Source organism: Haliotis rubra, unplaced genomic scaffold (assembly GCF_003918875.1).
Source record: "Haliotis rubra isolate DU_JTF1 unplaced genomic scaffold, ASM391887v1 Scf1665, whole genome shotgun sequence".
In the NCBI taxonomy this organism is placed as follows: domain Eukaryota; kingdom Metazoa; phylum Mollusca; class Gastropoda; order Lepetellida; family Haliotidae; genus Haliotis; species Haliotis rubra.
In genome coordinates this window covers 1,431-27,232 of record NW_025765631.1, presented here as the reverse complement: position 1 = coordinate 27,232, position 25,802 = coordinate 1,431, and the positions used below count along the sequence as shown (strand labels likewise).

At 41.3% G+C, this 25,802-nt stretch overlaps 1 long non-coding RNA gene across 1 annotated transcript; it reads right to left on the bottom strand.

The window, feature by feature from the left end:
* Nucleotides 1-18,221: 18,221 nt before the first annotated feature.
* LOC124272110 lies at nt 18,222-18,990 on the bottom strand. Its single transcript, XR_006897242.1, has 3 exons — nt 18,785-18,990; nt 18,533-18,654; nt 18,222-18,444 (listed from the first exon to the last, which is right to left on the bottom strand). It is a non-coding gene; the product is annotated as an uncharacterized LOC124272110 (long non-coding RNA).
* Nucleotides 18,991-25,802: the final 6,812 nt, after the last annotated feature.

The following is a 25,802-nucleotide window of genomic DNA, read 5'->3' as shown; positions in this document are numbered from 1 at the left end:
TAGCTCGACAATGCGTAGCTCACATGATAACCATGTATGTGAGTTTAGGAGCCTTGTTCTATTTTCACAACCCAGTGATCAGTGTTGTTATTTTCTTGTTATGTTAAAGTTATTTCTTTCATTTTGTCAAAATTAGCATCCCTGTACCTGGTACACTTTAGAAGGAAAGGGAAAGAAGTAAATATGTTCTTGACTTACAATGAAAAATAGTTGTTGTTTTTTAAAATCACATACTTGTAAGAACAGGAATAGCCACTTCACCACCATGTAATCATAGATTCTAAATAATTATAATATCATCATCAGACTTTGTGGCTGCTAATAACAATTATTATATTCAATACAGTCCATAGTATGTTTTTATGCAGGATATGTGAAACATCTCACATACACCTCGTACATTTTCAGTGACATACTCCTATTCACTCTATTAGTTGGCTCGATTTAAGAGATGTTATTCTACTTGCACCAGGTGCAACCTAAGATAAAAACCTAGTTGCACCAGCCAAATTCAAGTTGCAATGCAGTGTGTTAAAACGTCAGATTTCAGTGCACGTAAACATATTTCTGTGACGTAGCACCCAGGAAACCATAGACACACAGACACACAGCTGATCCCTGTTTACAAGAGCTGTCATAGCCAAAGCATGTCTATAAATAGCAAAGTTTTGGTACCACAGCAATTCAAAGTTTAGAAGAAAAATGAGCTGACATACTTATACTTATAATGTTAGATTTATTGTTGATTTGTTTCTCAAAAATTGACTTGCACCTGGTTCAAGGTTGACCAATAACTAGGTTGCACTTAATAATATTGGGTTGGACCAGTGCAATTAACAAAGCTCTAAACTGAGCCCTGATTACATATAGTCTTTTACTTCCTACCCCTAAGGATGCAGTTATGCATATCATTTCACTACATCTGAGATGCAATGTGGTCCCTTTTAGACCCAGCTAATCTGGTAACATTGTCTGGTACTGCCTCATCTACCATCTCAGTCTCTGGCTTATAGTCACTTCCTTGGTCATCATAGCACTGGGATTCATGTGTCAGGATCAGGTTGTGTAGCACACATGTTGTGACCACAAGATCAGGTATACAGGTAGTGAGGTCCATATGTAAATACTTAAGCTTTCTTAATTTTCCCTTTAACAGTGCAAATGCCCTTTAAATGACAGATCTACAGGTGCTATGGACATGATTGTATCGCTTTTGGGAAGGAATGAGATGACCGTTATCTCTGTATGGTGTTAAGAGGTATGTTTTGAGTGGGTACGCTGCATCCCCTAAGAGGTGTCCCTCCTTAACAATACCCTTTTCTTCCCCTGTCAATACCAAACTTATCTCCAACTTCTCTGTAAGATTCCCTGGTACAGAGGAACCATAAGGATGACAATACTTTACCTTCTAGAGACTGTGATACACATCTACTCATGGAGCTTGCTATTTCACCAATTAGAATCTGCAATAAAGATCTTATTTTTAATTTATATCAATTAATTCAGGCTAGACAATATTTATTTCAAGAGAAAAGAAATTTACTTGGATCACTTCCCTTCCTTTCAAGGTAACATTTCATCCGCTGCTCAAATGCAGACTCTACAAAAACATGATAAATCATATACTAATTATACTGGTCACTTAAAGAACACAAAGCAATATTAACAGTTATCTCCAATCCATCTTTCCCAAAAATGAGTGGAAATAGATTTTGAAAAAAAGAAAGGCATGTGTTTATAAAACAGTAACTGTATAAGAAAAGTACAATTCTTTACACAAAATTACAGACCTTTGAAATCCAATTGATTAGTGGAATGCACTGAAGTTGAGGTAATATGTCAAAGAATATATTTCACATTTATGTTAAGATGGATATGCAAACAAGAATATGACTGCTTAATAAACGATACATGCAGTGAGTAGGATTCTCGATATATGCCATTGACCGGAATCGAACCGATGTCTTAAGAACAATCTTTAAGACTGCCATTCAAAAGCTTTATTTGAGAATCATGTTAAATATAATTTCAACATCATAAATACAAACTGTGTTATAATGAATATTAATGGGTGAACTGAACCAATCACATTCACACTAGCTAATAAAATCATAAATTGTGTAAACCCATCACACTAGCTAATAAAATCATAAATTGTGTGAACCCATCACACTAGCTAATAAAATCATAAATTGTGTGAACCCATCACACTAGCTATTAAAATCATAAATTGTGTGAACCCATCACACTAGCTAACACAAGAATGTGTGCACAAACCATGAAAGGGCACTCATTGCATAAAGGATTATGAACTTGACAATCCTGTCTTTAGCCATCGGAGGGTGCAGAGCTCCAGGATTTATTCATATTGTGTTCATTTATTTCAGCATCTGTCTTGAGCTTAATTACAATTCTTGATAATCAAGTGAATGAAATAAAATTGCGTGAACCCATCACACTAGATAATAAAATCATAAATTGTGTGAACCCATCACACTAGCTAATAAAATCATAAATTGTGTGAACCCATCACACTAGCTATTAAAATCATAAATTGTGTGAACCCATCACACTAGCTAACACAAGAATGTGTGCACAAACCATGAAAGGGCACTCATTGCATAAAGGATTATGAACTTGACAATCCTGTCTTTAGCCATCGGAGGGTGCAGAGCTCCAGGATTTATTCATATTGTGTTCATTTATTTCAGCATCTGTCTTGAGCTTAATTACAATTCTTGATAATCAAGTGAATGAAATAAAGTCACATCAGCTTTGTTTCAGCTCTATAGTGATGAGACCAAGTTCACACATGCATAAATCCATTATACACATGATAAAATATAGGTAAATATGTGCTTGTTTCTGTGTTTTCACCTATCAGTAAGTGAAGTGGTATCGGTAAGGTGAAATGGGAATTGAAATGATTATATCCAAAAATACTGGAATTACTTAAAGACATGCATGCATGCACACATGAGGCAGCTTATGAATAACATGTCCAACTTTCTGTGGCTATTTATGCTGTTGGCCTGCTTAGATACTGTGCCCCATTTTACAAGTCATTGTGTTCTGTCCTCACAGCCCAACCAGCAGGGCAGGGAAACAGCAAGTGCCATAACTCAAAATCTGTACTCGATATTAACTTTTTATTTTTTAAAACACAACATTTCAGAATTAACTCTCCTTTACTCATTAAGGTGATCTTAGACCATTTTTAAAGTTTATTTTGAAATGTGCTTATATTCCAGGATACCAATCAAATTGCCCCAGCTGCAAAATGCCCCAGCAAATTTGGTCAAAATGCCCTGGGTTTTTGGTCAAATTGCCCCAGGGGGTAGTCAAAATGCACCAATGTATTTAAAATGATGACATATACCGCATGCCAGGAATGCATCGTTTTTGTAAACTTGATGTTATATTCTTTACATAAAAGTTATTAGGAAATGATATTTCTGATAAAGGTTCCATTGGTTACCTCATAAGAGCAAAAGGAATATTCCTGTACAGACACTGTAATTAAGAAATACACTTCGCCCTACCACCATGTATAGTGTAATAAAACACACTTTTGCCCTGAACTATTATAGTTAAAACACGAGGACGCTTGCGTCCGAGTGCTTTAACGTTATAATAGTTCAGGGCGAAAGTGTGTTTTATTACACTATACATGGTGGTAGGGCGAAGTGTATTTCTTTTCTAAGATGCCAAATTTAATACTTTCTAAGGATAATTACGATTAATTTAAGGCAGAAAACAAACGACGGTGTCTGTGACCTAAATTAAGAATCCTCGCACAGGGCTAACTGGCGCGCTGTTCTATTGATGTGTTTGCCCCCTACGTTAAGACGAACGTTACCAGAAACAAAACAAATGATAACAGTTTGATGACGGTTTACGTTCGGATTAAATATCTTCTCTGAATTATTTTAAATACATCTGTTATTAACATAAACCATATGGGGCAATATGAACGTTGCATTTCTACTACCAACGTAAGTTTAGATCAGTACATCCAGAGGAAGTTGAGTAGTCAAGCGACATTCCACGATTGCATTGTGGGAATGTAAACATTGCGAACGTTACCGTGTCGCTGAAAACTTGTGAGACGAACTGAGACATTTCAACCGTCGTAAAACATAAACGTAATGTTTCCACCAGTGATATTAGCTGGGTGAAGCAACAGCAAACCAAGAAACGGGATGCAACGGTGTAGTTTCCTGTAGGAGGCCGTACGAGGCGATGACAACTGACATGCATCGTGACGTCGCTTTCATTGTGACGTAATGTAAAATGGTTCGATTACGAGGGGGGCAGACTAGAATGGCGCAGTGACGGGATAACGTCATTCAATTGTTACGTCATCAAAAAACTATACCTTTATGGTCTGATAATGTATTTTTTTTCAATTGTTCTAACCGCTAGGCATCTTAGAATTCTTAATATTAAGCATGGTATTAATGCTTTTTCAAAGAAGTACAATAATGAAATAAAATGTGTAATCACACAAGTATGGTATAATACTTATCAAACAATCTAGAGCTTTTGTTAATCTTGTTCAAAGGTGAGGATAAGAACAGGCTGTAGAAACCAACTGATATTCAATGCTATGTAATGACAAACAGACAGGCAGATAATGTAATCTGTGTTGGACCTAGGCATAAACATTTAGGAATGATCACAACTCCCTGGTGTCATGTGAGGGAGTCATGGACATGTTTTTTGGCAGCTTCAGTTTGGGACATTTTGTAGCTGGGGCAATTTGACTGGTACCGGAGCGATCGACCTTTAATATCATAGAAATAAGTTATGGTTCCGTGAATATCTTGTTGTCAATTACAAATCTGATTGTGTTCGCTCTACCGTTGTACGTGACATCCGGAAATGCATATGGAAGTCGTCTGGACTGTACCTGCTGACAGTCGATTGTACATACTCTCTCATGCGAGTGGCTGCTTCTCTGGGAAGTGGGCAAAGGCTGCTAAGGTCATACTATGCTCAGCCTGCTCTGCATCATCAAAGTATTCCTCCATCGTCATTAAATTCGCTGGTTCGTCGTCGATGACCTCTTCGATGACATTTTTCATTAGGGCGAGTATCCCAAGCGGTACGCGCGCCGCCATTTTGACAGAAAGCGGAAGCGCTTCGAACTGTTGTAAACCCCGGATGAGCGATTAATTTGCTAACTCTAAGCGATTCATGCCTTGCAACGCACCCTTGTTTACAAACATCGGCTGGGAACAGCTGGACGTCTGTGATACCCGGCTACCTTCGTGGCGTGACGTCATATCTGGCGGTACTGACGTCATAGCTGTGTCCTGACCTTGGGATGTGTACTTGCACCCAGTTGTTGCTGTTGTTGTTGACACAAGGAGATCGAGTGACTTGTTTACAAACATCAGCTGGGAACCGCTTTTGGCTGAAACAGTCATGTGACCCTCTTCCATACCCAAATTAATTCTCAAAGTATTGCTCCAATTAATATATTCATGTGTCCGTATTTCCACAGAAATACTCTGAATGCATCAACAACACATAGTTAATTGAAATTACGTACACATAAAATATCATTTACGAGGTCACGTCACCGTCGCCATATCGCTCCCTGGCCGTGTTGAAGCTACATTGATTGGCGATTCAGATTTAAATCATTACATTATGTGAACAACTTAAGTCAGTTAATTGGTTGTATCACTGTTTCGAAGGGATGGTTTGTTTGCGTATTTGGTGTCTACTATTCAACGACAATACGGTTAACACAAAAAAAGTCAGTCAGTGTAAATTTTAGTATTTAGTTCCAGACAGACAATCCATGCGACGTCCATATACGATAACAGTTACCATGATTTATGTATGTAACGTTTGTTTTGCAGGTGAGGTGAGGTGAAATTGGGTTTTACGTCGTGCTTGAGAATATTTCGCTCATATGACGACGTGCATGCGTGTGTATGTGTATGTGCGGCTGCTTGTACTAGCCCAGACTGAAGCTGGTTTTATAGTGCTAGCCCACTGAGATACCATGTCGCAGTGAAGCATGAATACCCCACTCAGACACATTATACTGACTCCGAGCCGACCAGCCGTGTTGAAGCCATTAATGCCGAGCGCCAGGCAGGGACCAACAAGTACCATATTTTAACGTCTTTTGGTATAACGCGGTCGGGGATCGAATCCGCGACCTTCCGCTCTCCGGGCGGACGCTCTAACCACTACACCACGGAGGCGGTTTTGTTTTGCAGGTAATAATGCATCACACTAAACACCATCCAAGAAACACACTGAGACTTTTAATCTTCTTACAATCCTTCCATCTTGCAGATTTCAGTATAAATGCATTATTACTGTTGCCATGACAAACATGCCCAGATCACATTACGTCACCGGTTCGTCGGTGGCTATGCACGGTCTGCAAGTCGACAGTGGCTAATGCATGTAAACGTATCTAGCGACCCGCTCCCCTGTGCGCAGGCTTGTTTGTTGCAACAATGTTCCATAAAGCTATGCAACGTTACATATTTATTTACGCAAACAAGAAACGTTATTTACGGCCAAATGCAGTTCTGTAAATATGAGAGTATATCTTTAGCAAATCTAAACATATCTTTACAAGAAATAAATTTACAATTCAGATGTTCGAAATAGAATATAGGTTTACTGTAGCCTACAGTTTTAACAAAATGTAACAGCCAAATTAGATAAATTTGTAATTGGATTTTGTTTGTTTTCAGAGAGGGATGCTGAAGAAAGAGGAAACATTTCCATAGCTCAGGCATTACTTCTCCCCTCTTCAGACTCTGAGAGAACAGCCGTACCCGTGTGTGTGTTTAGACGTAAAAAGAATAAAATAAATTCTTAACTCTGTACAACATTTTGTTCTTTGTGGTGGACTGTGTGATTCTGTGTTTGGTTTGTAAGACCACATACAGCAATATTCCAGCTGTATGACTATGGTCTGTAGGCAGTCCAGTTAATTATTGACATGTTGAGCACATTGGGATAAGATGAATGACATGACTCAACCAAGTCAGCGTATGCACTCGTAATCAGGCGAATCGGAACTACAGGTGTTAAACGTTATGGACTCCACCACCGTTCGGGGTACCGCACCGGGTTCTGTTCTGTGTTCTGATTTCGGCTAGGATATACAACCACTCTTTCAGCTACACATTCACTCAGTAGAATTTCTGTGGGGGTGTGAACACAACTGAATTGGTGAACGGCAGTTTGGTAGTGTTGAGTGTATTAAATGTCTGAAATTATCATATTTCACCCACATTGCCGTGTTCAGTTCTACAGTCCTTCAGGGGCATGTCAGTACCTTGATGGGTCTGTGTTACTTAAAAACACAAGTGGTTTGTTTTGCCAGGCACTGGAATATTTCACTCAAACACACCAAAAATCTCCCTCCCTCCATGTCAATATATCGTAGAACAAAGCCCTACTTGCAGATCCGAAATATACACTGAACTAAGTTTAGCCAAGTGAAAGGAGGCGCACCCTTCTTCCCGTCGGACAAGAAATGCACCCAATGAACATGAATCGTCAACATTGTCCGCTCTGAAAACACGATCATTATTTCATCAAGGAATACGTCACATTGTCCAATTTAGTCATACTCCTTCTCTAATTAGATTAAATAATAGATGCAATATCTCCGAAACTAAGGCTGCTTTCCTTTCCACCAGGAACATAACGGTAAACGTTTGAATCGTCCCACTGTGACCTCATCTAGATGTCAAAGGCAGTTGATCGCAGGACTATGACAGTGCTTTCCTTACCATCTGCACTGCTGACGACAGCACCTTGCATGTGATGTATCAGATACGATAATGTTATTTAATTAGTTACCGTTACCGTTACAAAAGTCGATGCTAGTCGATACTCAAAGTGCCACAAAAGGCCAACATGTTTGTTAGTATTTTAACAGTTCCGTTATTATCACGACTGACCATGTTGAAATAAGTAACTTCCTCGCCCCCCAAATTGAAATACATACATGTCATTTATCGACCCCTTAATATGTTACTGCCGTTCTGCAACTTGTACAGAACATTGGCTGTAACAGGAAGTGTTGCAAAGCTTTTAAACTCAAATAAATTTATCGTAAAAACGCGTGTCTTACCTTACCTACAATCGGAACATGATGCCGACAATGTTTAACGATTTTGAACCTATGTATGTTTTTTATCTTTCGAAAATGAGGAGAATTCGCTCGAACAATCGTCCATAATTTAATAGTTATAATCCTGAAATGTGTTTATCATTTATTCTTGTAAGAATAATCTGTGAACCCAGGAAACTCGGGAAACAATCTAAGTAACTTCACATTGACATTGTAATGGTGCTATGCACATATAATGCACTCGAATGCATTTTGAAAGAGAACAGATTTTAAATAGATATAATTGATCTAGTTGCTTTTGTCGGCACCAGTTTACAACACACCAAACATTTTAGGATCTTTTTAGCAGATTCATGTCTTACTCTCGTCTGCATTGAATGAATTTATGTTTACTCATAAATACCCAGCCTGAGTACTTTTGAATTACAAAGTGCGGGAGAAATGGTTAATAATTTAACCGACATAAAAACGTCCTCAAAAGTTGACAATGTTCCTGGACATGTTAACTGAAATTTGTGCACATAACGTCACTGTTTGCCGACTCAGGACCAAGGCCCGTGAGTTCAGGTACAGAGGTAATGACGTCATCATCGCCCGTTTTGACGTCACAGATTTCAAGACGTCTGCTGTCCCAAGCTGTCTAGAAGAAGACTTGGTTCTCGAAATGTTGACTAAAATATTCCCTCGGTTGTCGGGTTCAGGACGATAGGTTGAGTCGAAAGAGAAATGGAGAAATACTAGCATTTGTGGGGTGTCCTATTTTTTCATTGTATGCAATACGATATATATAAGTTAATATGAAATCATTCAATAATTACTGAGAGGAAAGCTTAATTAATATCGTTCATACTTAAAGTTTAGTTTTGTGATCCATATATAAACGTGTATGTACATAAATGTTGCAATGGTAAAGCTGGGGGGGCAGGCAAATGATGTTGCACTGGCCTGTGTTCCTGCCCTTGTAGGAGAGGTGGGGTAGCTTAGTGGGTAAAGCGTTCACTGGTCACGCCAAAGGCCGGGTTCGATTGTCAACATGGTTAGAGCCACTTCTGGCCTTCCCCGCCGTGATATTGGTGGGATATTGCTCACCACACCTGTCTGTGGTAACTACCAGCAGTAACATTCTCCCAGTTGACAGAAATGTTTAATAAAACTTAAATTGCGTAATTGGGGGCGGATCCACAATACATCATAATATGCCACATGATTCGCCATTCACCACAAATGTAAGCATCACTAGGAAGATTGCACACTCTTTGCGAAGTGGCTGACGTACGTCCTGAACGACCTGGGTTCGAGGCTCAAGGCATGTTCTGGAAAATATTGTTTTATAGACATACTTATCTACAGTAAAACATCATCCTATACCTTGATATAAACAAGGTATAAGTATAGTTCATGTAAAACTAAAGCTGTGAAAATCACCTCGTACTTTGGATCAGGCGTCAAGCCTCGTCGTCAAAATTAGTTTTAAGATTGAACTGTTTTCCAGATATTTGTAGGCCGCTTCAGTTAATTAGCACTGCCTCTATCAACCTGGGGGCCGTTGTATAAAACAACCTTAGCGCTAAGACTACCTAAGTCCGTGTTGTGGTAGAGGCGTTACGGTCACCTTAGCGCTAAGACTACCTGAGTCCATGTTATGGTAGGGGCATTACGGTCACCTTAGCGCTAAGACTACCTGAAGTCCATGTTATCGTAGGGTCGTTACGGTCACCTTAGCGCTAAGACTACCTAAGTCCGTGATATGGTAGGGGCGTTACGGTCACCTTAGCGCTAAGACTACCTGAAGTCCGTGTTATGGTTGGGGCGTTACGGTCACCTTAGCGCTAAGACTACCTAAGTCCGTGTTATGGTAGGGGCGTTACGGTCACCTTAGCGCTAAGACTACCTAAGTCCGTGTTATGGTAGGGACGTTACGGTCACCTTAGCGCTAAGACTACCTGAGTCCCTGTTATGGTAGGGGCGTTACGGTCACCTTAGCGCTAAGACTACCTGAGTCGATGTTATGGTAGGGGCATTACGGTCACCTTAGCGCTAAGACTACCTGAAGTCCGTGTTATGGTAGGGGCGTTACGGTCACCTTAGCGCTAAGACTACCTAAGTCCGTGTTATGGTAGGGACATTACGGTCACCTTAGCGCTAAGACTACCTGAGTCCATGTTATGGTAGGGGCGTTACGGTCACCTTAGCGCTAAGACTACCTGAGTCCATGTTATGGTAGGGGCATTACGGTCACCTTAGCGCTAAGACTACCTGAAGTCCGTGTTATGGTAGGGGCGATACGGTCACCTTAACGCTAAGACTACCTAAGTCCGTGTAATGGTAGGGGCGTTACGGTCACCTTAGCGCTAAGACTACCTGAGTCCATGTTATGGAAGGGGCGTTACGGTCACCTTAACGCTAAAACTACCTAAGTCCGTGTTATGGTAGGGGCGTTACGGTCACCTTAGCGCTAAGACTACCTGAGTCCATGTTATGGTAGGGACGTTACGGCCACCTTAGCGCTAAGACTACCTAAGTCCGTGTTATGGTAGGGGCGTTACGGTCACCTTAGCGCTAAGACTACCTGAAGTCCGTGTTATGGTAGGGGCGTTACGGTCACCTTAACGCTAAGACTGCCTGAAGTCCGTGTTATGGTAGGGACGTTACGGCCACCTTAGCGCTAAGACTACCTAAGTCCGTGTTATGGTAGGGGCGTTACGGTCACCTTAGTGCTAAGACTACCTGAGTCCATCTTATGGTAGGGGCGTTACGGTCACCTTAGCGCTAAGACTATCTGAAGTCCGTGTTATGGTAGGGGCGTTACGGTCACCTTAGCGCTAAGACTACCTAAGTCCGTGTTATGGTAGGGGCGTTACGGTCACCTTAGCTCTAAGACTACCTGAGTCCATGTTATGGTAGGGGCGTTACGGTCACCTTAGCGCTAAGACTACCTGAAGTCCATGTTATGGTAGGGGCGTTACGGTCACCTTAACGCTAAGACTACCTAAGTCCGTGTTATGGTAGGGGCGTTACGGTCACCTTAGCGCTAAGACTACCTGAGTCCGTGTTATGGTAGGGGCGTTGCGGTCACCTTAACGCTAAGACTACCTAAGTCCATGTTATGGTAGGGGCGTTACGGTCACCTTAGCGCTAAGACTACCTAAGTCCGTGTTATGGTAGGGGCGTTACGGTCACCTTAGCGCTAAGACTACCTGAGTCCATGTTATGGTAGGGGCGTTACGGTCACCTTAGCGCTAAGGTCACTTTGTACAACGGCACCCTGGAGGTTTTCTGAGGAGGAAATAAGAGACACAATCAACCAGGTTCGAACTTGCCCACCGCACGTTATTTAGACCAAAAGGAAGGATGCCAAGATATGGATGAACAACTTGATTATTACAGTGGAGCCACGTTTCAGTGGAGGTGCTAACACAAGCAAGTGTCAGAACCTAGACCGAAACGTTTGTTATATTGCTATCCTTCCTTAGTGCCCCAACATGTATAGCCTCTCAAAGACGTTTGTTTAGACACCAGGCCACGCCACGCCACGCCACGTACACCTAGATCGCTCAGCATGTGTCATACGGAATGTTTGAATAAACCAACCAATCAACCAACCAACCTGCCAACCTACCAACCAACCAACCTGCCAACCAACCAACCAACCAACCAACCAACCAACCTGCCAACCAACCAACCAACCTGCCAACCTGCCAACCAACCAACAAACCTGCCAACCAGCCAACCAACCAACCAACCAAACAACCTGCTAACCAAACAACCTGCCAACCAACCAACGAACCTGCCAACCAGCCAGCCAGCAAAACAACCTGCCAACCAACCAACCTGCCAACCAACCAACCTGCCAACCAACCAACCTGCCAACCAGCCTGCCAACCAACCAACCTGCCAACCAATGAACCAACCAACCTGCCAACCAACCAACCAAACAACCTGCCAACAAACCAGCCAACCAACCAACCAACCAACCTGCCAAACAACAAAACCAACCTGTCAACCAACCTGCCAACCAGCCAACCAACCTGCAAACCAACCAACCTGCCAACAAGCCTGCCAACCAGCCTGCTAACCAACCAACCTGCCAACCAACCAACCAACCAACCAACCAATCAACCTGCCAACCAACCAACCAGCCTGCCAACCAATCTGCCAGCCAACCTGCCGACCAACCTGCCAACCAACCAACCTGCCAACCAACCTGCCAACCAGCCAACCTTCCAACCAACCAACCAACCAACCAACCAACCAACCTGCCAACAAACCACCCAACCTGCCAACCTACCAACCAACCTGCCAACCAGCCAACCAACCAACCAGCCAACAAACAAACAAACACCCACCCCTATAAATTGTAAGATTCGTTCATAATTTCTTCATGGCGTGGTGGCCGAGTGGTACTGAACTCACGGTTTAGGATTTCTTGGCACCAAAGTTCCCGGGTCGATACCGCCTTCAACATTGTTTTCTTCAATATTTATTCAGACATTCATTCTTAGACCTGCTTGCACATCCACAACTTCAAGTTATGACTTATAGAATGAGCTCACGAAAATATGAAGACAATTTTGCCAATGTCAAGAAAAACCACCTTTCTCAATTTCAGTTGATTAATCGTGCTCGTGTGTCTATAATACCATGTACAACATGTCTGAACTTATCGCGCATTGTGCAACACTATGCAACATTACTCGGAGCCAAACAGCCGTACCGTCATTCCGCCAATGACATATGACTTTATATTCAACCCCTCCATTAATACAGTGTAGGAAAACCTACAACAATGTATTTAACTTCACAATGCATCTTTAAGGACAGAGGAATAGAAAATGTATATTCAGCATGTTAACATGTTAACATGTTAACATTTCCAAGTCCTGAAAAAACAACAAATAAACCCCAAATAAAAACATGCTGTTTTGAAGACAACAAAATGCACGCATATTTCATTTCCATAAAAATTCTCCTTGTACCAGAGGCATAGACATACCAATATCCGTCAACACGAGGAGAAAACATAGTTGAGCTTGAGTCTTGACACACCACGACCAACACCATCACCATCAACACACCTCGGGCACTGTCACAAAAACAGTTTTTGCTGGGGTACAGTATCCATGGATGGTGTAGATAAAGCCTCAATGCGTATAACACTGTGTGTATTATGTCCAACAATGTACAACAAGAACTCCCTTCCAAACCCATGTGATATGAGTGTTTTCCTCTCTCTACCATTCATACAATGTAGAAATTTTGCACTGTTTGCTATTTTATGTTTTATGTCGCAGTCAGCACTCTTTTCAGCTACGTGGCGACGGTCTGTATAATCGAGTCTGTACCACACAATCCAGTGATCAACAGCTTGAACATCGATATTCGTAAGTGACATAAGACAACAACCGTTGTCGTTCTAATGAGAGTATGGATGTCGGGTCATCATTTTCTTACACACCGTGGGTGAGAAACCCACGTGAGAAAACTGGTATCACACATATGTGTGAGATCGATTTCTAATCCCGTGATTGGCTACTCCATGGTGATGACCTAGGGTCAGGTTATGACGGACTACTTTCCTGATTAAAATTCATTCATAACTTTTTCGTGCTTCAATCGAATGCAGACCTGTTACTCGTGCCAAACACTTTAAATATCTGTTCAGCTGTCGCCTACCGTATTTGTGCGATTGTCCTGTAAGTATGCAATTATGAAATAAACCGAACTTAATTTAGATAGTAACATATTTTCTTTTCTTTTTCCTTTGTCGTCTGCTACCGTAGTTGCTGCAGATTATGCATAGTCACGACTTCAAAATGGCTTCAACAATAAGTAACATCTGTGTAAACGATTACGTGAAGATCGATGGTAAAGACAAAGGGCGTGTTATCTCCATTGTGGCTCCCCTTGGAACATACAACATGTACAACATTAGAGATGCGACAGGTTTCAAGGTATCGCCTTACGACATTACCTGACACGGTAACGTCAGTGCCAGTTTGTGGTGAGATCGATTTACCTACTGACTTGATTGATGAACTGATGAAGGATGATTTTTTTACCGATGAACCTGGTGATTGTAACGATACGGATCGATCCCCAAACCCTGAACAACTATATGATCAGTCTCAAATTGACAAATTCGTTCATGACAACCAGAACCGAAACACACAACGTAAAACAATGTACAACATGAGGCGTTTGCAAGGGTTCATGATTGCAAATGGCGACACACGTCCTATCGAGTCCATTCAACCAACAGAACTTTGTGACATTTTGTGTACATTTTTTATTTGCCTCAGAAAGGAAGATGGTAGCAATTACGGACCATCTACAGTTCGCGGGATGTTGTCCAGTTTTGACAGGTACCTTAAGTCAAAGCACTACTGTTCATCACTTATCAATGATCGTGAATTCGAAAAGTTAAAAACTGTGATCAAAACAAAACAAAAAGTCCTAAAGAGTGAAGGAATGGGTAACCTACCTCACCGTGCTGAATCGCTCACTGACGATGACGTTAACAAACTCTATGAAACAAAACAACTTGGTCCTCACGATCCCGAATCAATTTTGAACACCATGTGGTGGAACAGCACCACTCATTTTGGGATCCGTAGTGTCAAACCACACACTGACATGAAATGGGGGGATGTTGCACTTAAAACTGACACAGATTGTAGAGAATTTCTTGAATTCACAGAGAGGCAGTCGAAATCATGCCAAGGGGATAATCCTTTGGGTATCCGTAACATGCACCCCAAAGCATGGGCGACTAATGATGAACGTTGTCCAGTATCCATGTACAAGCTGTACTCGAGCCTCCGTCCTGCAGGGTACTCCAGTCCAGATACACCTTTCTATATTGCCACTAACACCAAGGAACCATCTAGCAAATTCCCCTGGTTCAAACGACAACCTGTTGGTATCAATAAACTGAGTTCTATTATGAGACGAATGTCAAAAAATGCTGGTTTTGAAAACAGGAACTTCACAAACCATTCAGCAAGAAACTTCCTTGTCCAAAAACTGTCTGATGAAAATATTCCTCCAACTCACATTATGCAGATATCAGGTCATCGTAACATGCAGAGTGTAAACAACTATAGTCAAATTTCATCCTCGCAACACCGAAACATCAGTCACATCCTTAGTGGTAGTGTCGAGCCCCATGAAAGCAAGCAGGCTGTGTCAACGAAGAGTAGCTTCCCTTCAACTGTGAACGTAACCTCCGCGATGTCACAGTCGAGCACAAAGGTTACGTTTAATGACAAACTCTCCTCAATATTTTCAGCTCCGGTGTATGGGGGTACATTCAACATTAACTTTTACGGAAGTGCAAGTCCCCCACGTGCGAAGAAATCTAAGCTATCCTCCGATGACGACTGTATTCAAATTGAATGAGCGTCACCTAGCACATGTTCGGAACGATAATAATGACGTCACGCTGTGAAATTAATTTCACCTGACAGAGAACCATATACAGTTGCAAAGTCATGTTTTTTAAGTGTTTAATAAAAGTTCTTTGATCTTATCTGTTTACATCATCGCTGTTGCCTTAAAAATGCACAAATACGGCTGAAACTCTTTTGTGGAGGGTTACACAATGTATGTATAGTAAGTAGTCTGCTGAGTGACGTCACACATTCATGACGTTGTGTTATGTATCAATGCGCCGCTACAATCATAGAAAGTGCAAAAAATGCATCGATTTGAGCCCAAAGTGGTGTGATTTTAGGTGTGTAAGAAATAGATTACTGTACTCGTGTCTTTTAGATACCATTTATCTTACAACTCGTTGTTTCAAAACGTATCTAACTCGCTTTCGCTTGTTAGATACGTTTTAAAACAACTCGTTGTAAGATAAATGGTATCTGACAGACACTCGTTTAGTAATCTATATGGGTACACATGGACACACACATAAAAATACACACTAACAACACAACTCAACATCAGAGCATTATTTCCTTGTACATGTAGGCTGTGACTACCTAGCGGCCGTGTCAACTGCGACACTGTACACGAGTGTCATGGCGCCACACGAGGAATGTGCTGAACGTCACCAAGAGCCACGGGGAACACTGCCCTCCAAACATCAGTGACTGCATACCAACATAGCCACGAAATATGTAGTATAATGTCAGTTAAAGTTGCGGATGTCTGAGGGGAAGTGCCTAGTTTTGAACTGAGAGGTGATTCAGCATGTTAGAATCAGCCATGGTTGGCGCACATAGTAGTCTCCCTTGCACCGTACACAGTCAGCATGAGAATATGTCCGGTAGAGTGACAGTGTTGACTGACAAACGCTGCACCTCGCCTGTGAGATGTCTGTGTCCTGTTACTACCAGTGTAGTGGGGCGCTACCTGACGGGGTAGTCTCCCTTACATCATTCACCACGATCAACAGTTTCAACACACAGTGACAGTGCTCCTGTGACTGTTCAAATGGTCTTCAAGGAATGCGGTACACGACCAGTGCAGTGTCAGTGGGGCACACTCATTCTCACTCAACATGCACATTTACTCTATTGCGTTGTCGCATGATTATAAGTGCCAAAATATTGAACTTTTTTCACAAAAGTTAGATTGGAAATAAAAATACATTGGGTATTCTGAGTTAATTTACCATTACCATTTCCTTAATACTTAACAAATATATTCTTACGATATGTATAACATCCCATTTTAGTCGCATGTCGCCGGCGACGGTGTATATATCAAAACTAACACTAGTGACAGTGAATGTTATCTTGTCATGCATCATGTGGAAGATAGCATGCTGATTGTTACTGTGAGGTGGTCATTTCATCTTATATTTAAGGGTATTAGTCAAATTTTTATGAAAGAAAATACCATCAAAAGGTAAAATAAGACATCTAGTAACTTTAAGAAAGTAATCGCTTATGCTTTACTGAAGACACAGATGCAAATGCATTTGTTGTATTTTACGTTACGACGTTATAAGACCTTATACATAACCTGAGAACATCCATATCCCCTTTCCCGTCTCCTATATTCGCACTATATCAGTTGTTTAAGTTGTGTGGCTCATAATAATGACTGATGTATTTTACGTTACATATTCTACGGTGTTTTACGTTATATGTCTATTTAGCATCACATAATGTGCATACGCCATTAGCAAATTTGATTTATCATGTACAATCATGCTTGGTAGTGAAAAACATACTGAAATTACCATATGACATTCGTAACGTAAAATACATTTATTTTGTACTGGCGTTAAATGAATATAAGTGCCTATAAAATCAAACGGTGGTTGCTAAACGCTTGTTAAAGATATGTTATTAATGTATTTGCATTTGCAGTGATCTGAAAATGACAAAAAACTGCATCCGTTATGTTTGACAGTATTTTACGTTACAGTTGTATTAAATGTCTATTACCTTACATTGAGAGATACATTTTATAACCTGCCGTTTATTAAAAAACCGTAAGACATTGTATCCTATCATTCTGTACATGGTCCAAGTAAATAATACTTGTCCTTGTCATGTCAAGGAAATTGTGTTCAGATAATAAAAATCCGATTTCCATGATGACAAATGTACGCGCTGACTGTGAATGTGCAAGCAACGAGTGTGGAATACCAAACTTTGTCTGAGTAATCTCCTTTGCGTCTTTCATACTGAGCTCGTATGTACATACTCTCAAAGTATGATGTGGCTGCAGTCATTTTACCTAATAGTGTTACATTTATAATGACCCAACAAGAACGTATCTAAAGGATACCGCGGGGTTGTATCTTGATGGTAGAGTGAGTGTACATTTCAACACACGATGAAGACTTTCCTGCACAAAATATATGACCTATGTTTCTCAAAACAAAATCAAACCGAGACCTAGAGTAATCACAAACACGCTTATAGTTAGAGGAAATATATCTGGAACAGTGGGGCGCGATGTGTTAAGAACTAAACTTTAAGTTAACGTCAGTGATTGGTCACAAATGAAACATTGGAATGTTGCTGCACATTACAGTTGTTTGTGGCTTGCCTGATATATGCCTTTAAGAAAGAGGAATCCAATGTTGTACAAGCACACTGATATCATTTATGCAGTGTAACAGGAACAGGTGTTGTGCCAGGTTTTGTGAAGGAGGGGACTGGTCTGCTACAGGTGGATGGTGATGGCAACAACAGGCTTCTTGGGGGTGACATGGAAATATCCCAAGTCTGAGACCTGACATGATGGCAACAACAGGCTTCTTGGGGGTGACATGGAAATGTCCCAAGTCTGAGACCTGACATGATGGCAACAACAGGCTTCTTGGGGGTGACATGGAAATGTCCCAAGTCTGAGACCTGACATGATGGCAACAACAGGCTTCTTGGCTTGACTTGGGGAGACCTGACATGATGGCAACAACAGGCTACATCCCAAGTCTGAGACCTGACATGATGGCAACAACAGGCTTCTTGGGGGTGACTTGGAAATGTCCCAAGTCTGAGACCTGACATGATGGCAACAACAGGCTTCTTGGGGGTGACTTGGAAATGTCCCAAGTCTGAGACCTGACATGATGGCAACAACAGGCTTCTTGGGGTGACATGGAAATATCCCAAGTCTGAGACCTGACATGATGGCAACAACAGGCTTCTTGGGTCTGAGACCTGACATGGGCAAATATCCCAAGTCTGAGACCTGACATGATGGCAACAACAGGCTTCTTGGGGGTGACTTGGAAATGTCCCAAGTCTGAGACCTGACATGATGGCAACAACAGGCTTCTTGGGGGTGACTTGGAAATATCCCAAGTCTGAGACCTGACATGATGGCAACAACAGGCTTCTTGGGGTGACATGGAAATATCCCAAGTCTGAGACCTGACATGATGGCAACAACAGGCTTCTTGGGGGTGACATGGAAATATCCCAAGTCTGAGACCTGACATGATGGCAACAACAGGCTTCTTGGGGTGACATGGAAATATCCCTCAAGTCTGAGACCTGACATGATGGCAACAACAGGCTTCTTGGGGTCCGACGACGCCAATGACATGCTATGATAGCAGGCGAAAAGGTGAAATATCCCAAGTCTATGTATATGTAACATACATAAATGCTGTCTGTTTCTTCAACATACCATCGATTTTTCTAACCCCACCCACCATTGTGTAATGAGTGTTATTTCGTCATTACATATTCTAACAGTTGCTACCACAACTAGCCTACCTCAACAGGAATCATTTATGTCAGACAAGGGTGTATATGTTACGTGATATTACACATTTGAGATCGAGTAAATTAGTTCTCAGGTTTTGTCCTGGTAGTCCTATGAAGTATATGTTGAAGACGTGATAAAACATCACACAATTCAGAAAAACATATGCCTCAGGTACACTTTATCCACCACAAACATCCTTAAATGACCAAAATCATCACTATGAGAGACGATATTTAATTGCTAATGACTTAATTGAAGCAGATAATCAAATGATTCACAAAAACTCCAGCTTCATAGATCTTTCGATAATTTCGAGATTTTTATTTTCAGTCAGTGAAATATAAACGTTACAAATATGTTCGTGGTGGATCACGTTATACCTGTATCAAATATTTGTATATGTTTGTAAACAAGTCTCTTGCAAACTTGAAGACAGGCGCTGCCCATCAGTCCGATATTCTATAGGTTCAGGTCATACAGTTGTACCATTGCAGAGTGCCCTGATCGCCAAACGCAGATCTTGATTTGTTATTCTGAGAAATATAACTAAGCACTGTTGAATGACTTACAGGCGGGATATGTGTACTGGACGAGTTTGCAATGGGTACGTTTAGTTTGATCCTACAATACGGGGGTGTAGAGGGACGTCAACACGCTTCAGCTGGTCGAGACACGTGCAGGTGTTTCTCATGGCCCGGAGTTCAAATATATAGTGAGTGAGTAAATTGGGTTTTACGCCACTTTCAGCAATATTCCAGCAATACCACGGTGGGGACATCAGGAATGGTACATATGTGGGAATCGAACCCAGGCCCTGGTGTGAGGAGTGAACGCGTTAACCACCTTACCACCTCACAGCCCCTCAAATAAAAGCTTTAAGGGAATGATTGTACTCATAAAAATGAGTAACACTTATTTCACAATGGACAATGATTCAACTGTTTGTTGTGTGTACACATTGGCTACAATAGAAGTTGAATAGCGAGAGCCGGACGCATTTCATTTCTGTCACATAAAATGTTGGTGATAGCAGCTGTCACCATAGTTCTAGACTTGCACATGTCTTTTGTGTCCTAAATGTATAGAATTAATCATGTGTGAAAAGTGCATTGAATTGATTTCTTTATAAACTTTAACGTACACTCATAACAGCTCCACCAAACTGAAATCTTTAAACAAGAATGTTTGTTGCGATTTCTTGATAGTGTATTCTGCACATTTCCTCTACATACATTTGCGACACAACATAAACAGGTGCATCGAATGCTAAACCTATACAGGAGTCTTTCAATTTGTTGTAACAGATTGTGATCACAATGACCATGCGTGTTCGTAAACAATTGATAAATAAGTTTCCTGTCGACAATAAAATGCATGCCGCTTTCCTCAAGAGAGCTGTCGGTATTAGTCATGTCTGTCACGGTGGGGTGGTGGGTAACTGCAAATTATGCACAGCGCAGTACTCTGGGCCCTACTACCAAGGGCAATGTAAACTGACGAGCGAAAGTGCATTATGATATGAGCTTTCAAATGTCAGACCAAATCACTTAATGGAGAATGACCGCATCACGCGATGGCTGACTGTAATGACATGCTTGAGTACAAAGATTGTACCATATAAAGATCAGTAACCAATGGACAGTGAATCAGCTGTTTGTTGCGTGTACACATTGGCTACAACGCAAATTGACTAGCGGGAACCAGACGCCATTCATTTCTGTCACATAAAATGTTGATGATAGCAGCTGTCACCATAGTTCAAGACTTGCACAGGTCTTTGGTGTCCTAAATGTACAGAATTAATCATGTGTGAAAGAATATTCTTTATAAACTAACAAGTACTCTCATAACAGCTCCACCATACTGAAATCTTTCAACACCAGTGTTTGTTACGGTTGTATTTTTTGCCAGTGTATTCTGCACATTCCCTCTACAGACATTTAGGACACGACATAAACAGATGCATAGAATGCTATATCTATACAGGAGTTCTTTCCATTTGTTGTAACACCCTGGCTGATCAAAGTTACCAAATTCAGGCGCGTAGCAAGCCATTGTTTCGTTTAAGCCCGATAGGTTGCAAAGCTATATATTTAGACAGTATTGAGGGCTTGCCCAACAACCTTTTCAGCAACAATCATGGTTTTTAATGGTAGCTACTCCTTCAAATCGTCCTTAATCTTTATAGAAACCAGTTCAATACAGAGGACAAGACAAGAATGAACGTTCCCGAATATTCAACACTACGTCGTCATCATAATTGAAAGACCGTAGTGAAAGATATTCTCACAAAGTTTGTGATCACAGTGGACAGGCTGGTTCGTAAACGATCAATAAATCATCAGTAAACTTCCTGTCGACAATATCATGCAAGCAGATTTCCTCGAGAGAGTAGTTTGTATTAGTCATGTCTGTCACGGTGGGCCGGGTAGCTACATAACATGCACAGCGCAGTACAGTAGGCCCTACCACCAAGTGCAATAGACACTGACGAGTGAAAGTGCATTATTATTGCTGATTTATAATTAAATGTAAGTCAATTCTGGAATGTCAAACCTGAGCCTCAATTTCAGGAAAATGAAAATGAACAGGACATGATGTATAACTGAATACATGTTATGGTTGGTTTGTTGTTTAACGCCGCACTCAGCAATATCCCAGCTATATGCCTGACCAGACAATCCACTGATCAACAGCATGAGCATCTATACAATTGGGATACGATGACGTGACAATCCGATACCGTTAGTTCCTCTTACGACACGGGTTGCTTAAGACCAATTCTAACCCGGATCTTCGTGCATTATTTGCTACATTTCGAAATCGTTTGATGTTTGAAAACTGGCTGTTTAGTGGATAACAGTCTAACACTCATCCAGTGCCATGGCCATTCATTTCCTAGTAGATCTCGATTAATAATGATAATAATAATTCATCTATATAGCGCCTAGTATCCATCTGACTAGTTGTTTCACTGGACGCTGTAATCATAACCTGATATCTGATTACCCCGGATAGCCTGAAGCTGCCTGTGAGACGCTAGAAGATTAATAATCACATAACTTATCTCACCGGGTACCCATTTTCTGCTGGGTGAACAGAAGCAATTTTGAAACAACATACTTGCCTAAGGTGAGACTACATGTATCACATGTGCCTCGTTGTGGGGAAGGACTGAAGTCTTGGAAACTCTCAAGCTGCCAAGCATGGTCACCCATCCAAGGACTCTCCGCGCTCGAAGTTGCTCGTCTTCAACTGATTTGTGAACTGAGCTCTACGCAAAGGACCGCAAACCACACAATCTCTACCAATCAGAATCTCTAGGAAGTCCGGTTTAGATGATACAAGATGGTTAATGTGCAGGGGTTGGCGATGAACTGACCCTGAGATTTGAAAGTAAAATAGTGTCGACACTGGTTAAGAAAAACTAATTCAAATTGCCTTAAATCGCGGTGCAAATAAGTTCTACAATACTTGTAAATGATTAATACAAGGAAATAAATGTAACTACAAAAATACTAATCTTGATAGAATGACACACACCTCCTTCCACCAAATGAATCTTTTTGAACATAGGTGAACATTAAACATGTATCAATGCACATCTGAGGGACATTGATATTCTATATGTTCGATTTGAAACATGTATATTACAACAGAACATTTGTAAAGTCTGAACAACAACCCTTGTATCATTTGACGGCTGAGGTGAAAATATCTCAGTAGATGGTCGTAATCTACTGTAAAGTTAAGAAATAATGCACCCTATAACCTGCCTACAACAATAGAAAGACAAAACACCTGTCCACACCCATGAGGAATCTCTGCTAAAGGAGATTTGATTGTACAGTTGTCACTATACCATGGGTTTTATATTTATAAAGTATATATTTGTCTCAGCAATACGTGCATATATTGTGTGGGAATATCACTGGTTGGTCAGACAGGTATACCGTACAAAGATATGGAGGAACACTGTTACACTCCACACTATGGAGTCAGATGCTTCTCGCGCCTAGCAGTGTCAGATATTAGCATCTGTAGTTGGCTTACACGAACATGTGCGTTATAAATGAATACAATCCACGCACATGGGACATTTGAATTCATACTATCACTGCCGATTAATGGTGAGAAAACTCTCTGCATTGACTGGCAATTTCGAATCGGAGCGCAGACGTCAATTAAATTGTCCAAACAATTTCAAACGAGAGAATGTATACTAAGTCAAAAAAGAAACTTCACATTCTTTTTAAGGGCACTATAAAGAAAAAAGAGATGGAAAGATGGTTAAAATTGTTATCATTTCAGTGCTGAGATCTGTGTGATGTACTCGATACACTGACAGTGCCATAATCAGTTCCTACACCGCCGTTCCAAAACATGGGTATACAGAATGTCAAGTCACAAGAATAACAATGCGAAATTTCTCAGTTCAGTATCGTGTATGGCCGCCCATGCATTCACCACTGCCAAGCACCGTCTCTCATCGACTGCCTGATGCTTGTGAACACGTGGTTGGGGATTCTACGCCATTGCTCTTGCAAGGCAGCGCCAAGTTCCTGCAAATTCTGAGGTTGGTTCCTAAGACCACGTAGCGCTTCTCCCAAAGTACATCCCAAACGTGCTCTATGGATTAAGGTCAGGGGACCCGATGGCCAGTCCATGATGTTGATTCCAGCGTTTTGAAGGAAATTTCGTGTCAACATCGCGGTATGCGGCCAAGCATTATCATGCTGGAACTGTAGACCTGGGCCATGAGCCGCCATGAAAGGAACGAGTTAGAGGGTGAGCACCTGGTCGCGGTAAGCAGCAGCTGTGAGGTTTCCACGGATATTCAGAAGTCGGGAACGGTTGTTCCCACAGAAAGCACCCCACACCATGCAACTTCCGTCCCCGAATCTGTCGACTTCCTGTACACAACATTGGGCATACCGTTCACGACGTCGTCTCCAGACTCTATGCCTGCCGTCCGCGAATCTGAGGGTAAACCTGGATTCATCGCTAAAGACGACTCGATTCCAGTCTCTCTGGGTCCATCGGAGGTGACGTTGGGCTGGCGCAGACGTTGACGTTGATATGGAAACGGCTGCATCCCATTGCTCTTGCGACGTCAATAACTGATCTTCCCGCTTGCAACATGCCAACGGCACGTTCACGTTGCACATTTGACAATCGTGGCATTTCAAGTACCGTTAGAACTGTGGTTTAAAAGTGTTTTGTTCATTTCATACCGGCGAAATGCAAACACGTTCATATGAAGAAACTTCGATGCGAAGAGATCCACGTGATCGACTGCATTTGCAAAACCTGATTAGGCACTAAACGTCATTTTGCACGACGAATGGATGGGTTTGAGTGGGTTTTTGCTAACGTTTTTTCTAGAGTCGAAAGATGGGGATCCCATGTCGGATACACATAGATGTATCATCAGGGAGAAAATTATTCATTATTTTGATATTACATTTCATGAAGTTTCTTTTGACTGGTATATTACAGTTGAGCCAAATCTAACCACAAACCCGGTAAAACAACTGCTTTATAATACCTTGACTGATACAGGCTTTTTCTGCTACCGATATAGTGGTATGATATATTACGTTAGTGGTGACGGGAAATGTGACTAAGCATCGAAGCATGTATGCAGATTGCAGTTTGCAATGGTCATGACGCAGACCTTGTGTGTAACGCACATACAATTTCCCCATGTAAAGGCAGACAAGCTGGTAAGAGCCATAGAAGGAAATCGGCGACATGGACTGACAACAGCACACTGCACTGTGCCTTTACATTGACGCTAACTGGTTTCAACTATCAGCCATCTATATGACTAAAGTCAATGGGGTACAGTACACAGTATTCTACAAATTAATTAATTGTAACAGATATCACGTCGCTGTCATGGAAATTATACTTGACCCCAAGAAAATTATTAATGAATAAAATCTAGTTCAAAGTAGTTCACTGTTACTTGACATGTTATCGTGATATAGAGGCTTCTGAAAAGAAATGTAAATGTACTTTCAAATGTCGAAAAGTGTTGCCTTATCTCGTGGAAATGAAAATGAATTTACAAAACACAATATCCAAGCAACATATATGGTGAATTCACACGTTTGAAGGATGTACAATGTTGCCTTTCGTCCTAAAACTCTAATGAGGGGCGGTAAGTAGCTCTAGTGGTTAAAACGTTGGCTCGTCACGTCGAAGACCCGGGTCTGAATCCCCTCATGGGAACAATGTGTGAAGCCCATTTCTGGTGTCCCCGCCGATGTTGCTGGAATATTGCTAAAAGCGGCGTAAAAACCATACTCAGTCAGTCAGTCAGTAAAACTCTAACAACACATACCTCATTGCTATGAACTAATAATGAAAATAATAATAACTTATCAAGACCGCTTATTGGCACGGTAACCTGTCTGGTGCTCCATGAACCACGTTTCAATAGAACAAGTTTCTTTTCGGATGTATTATATTGTAGTTCACCGTTACTTGT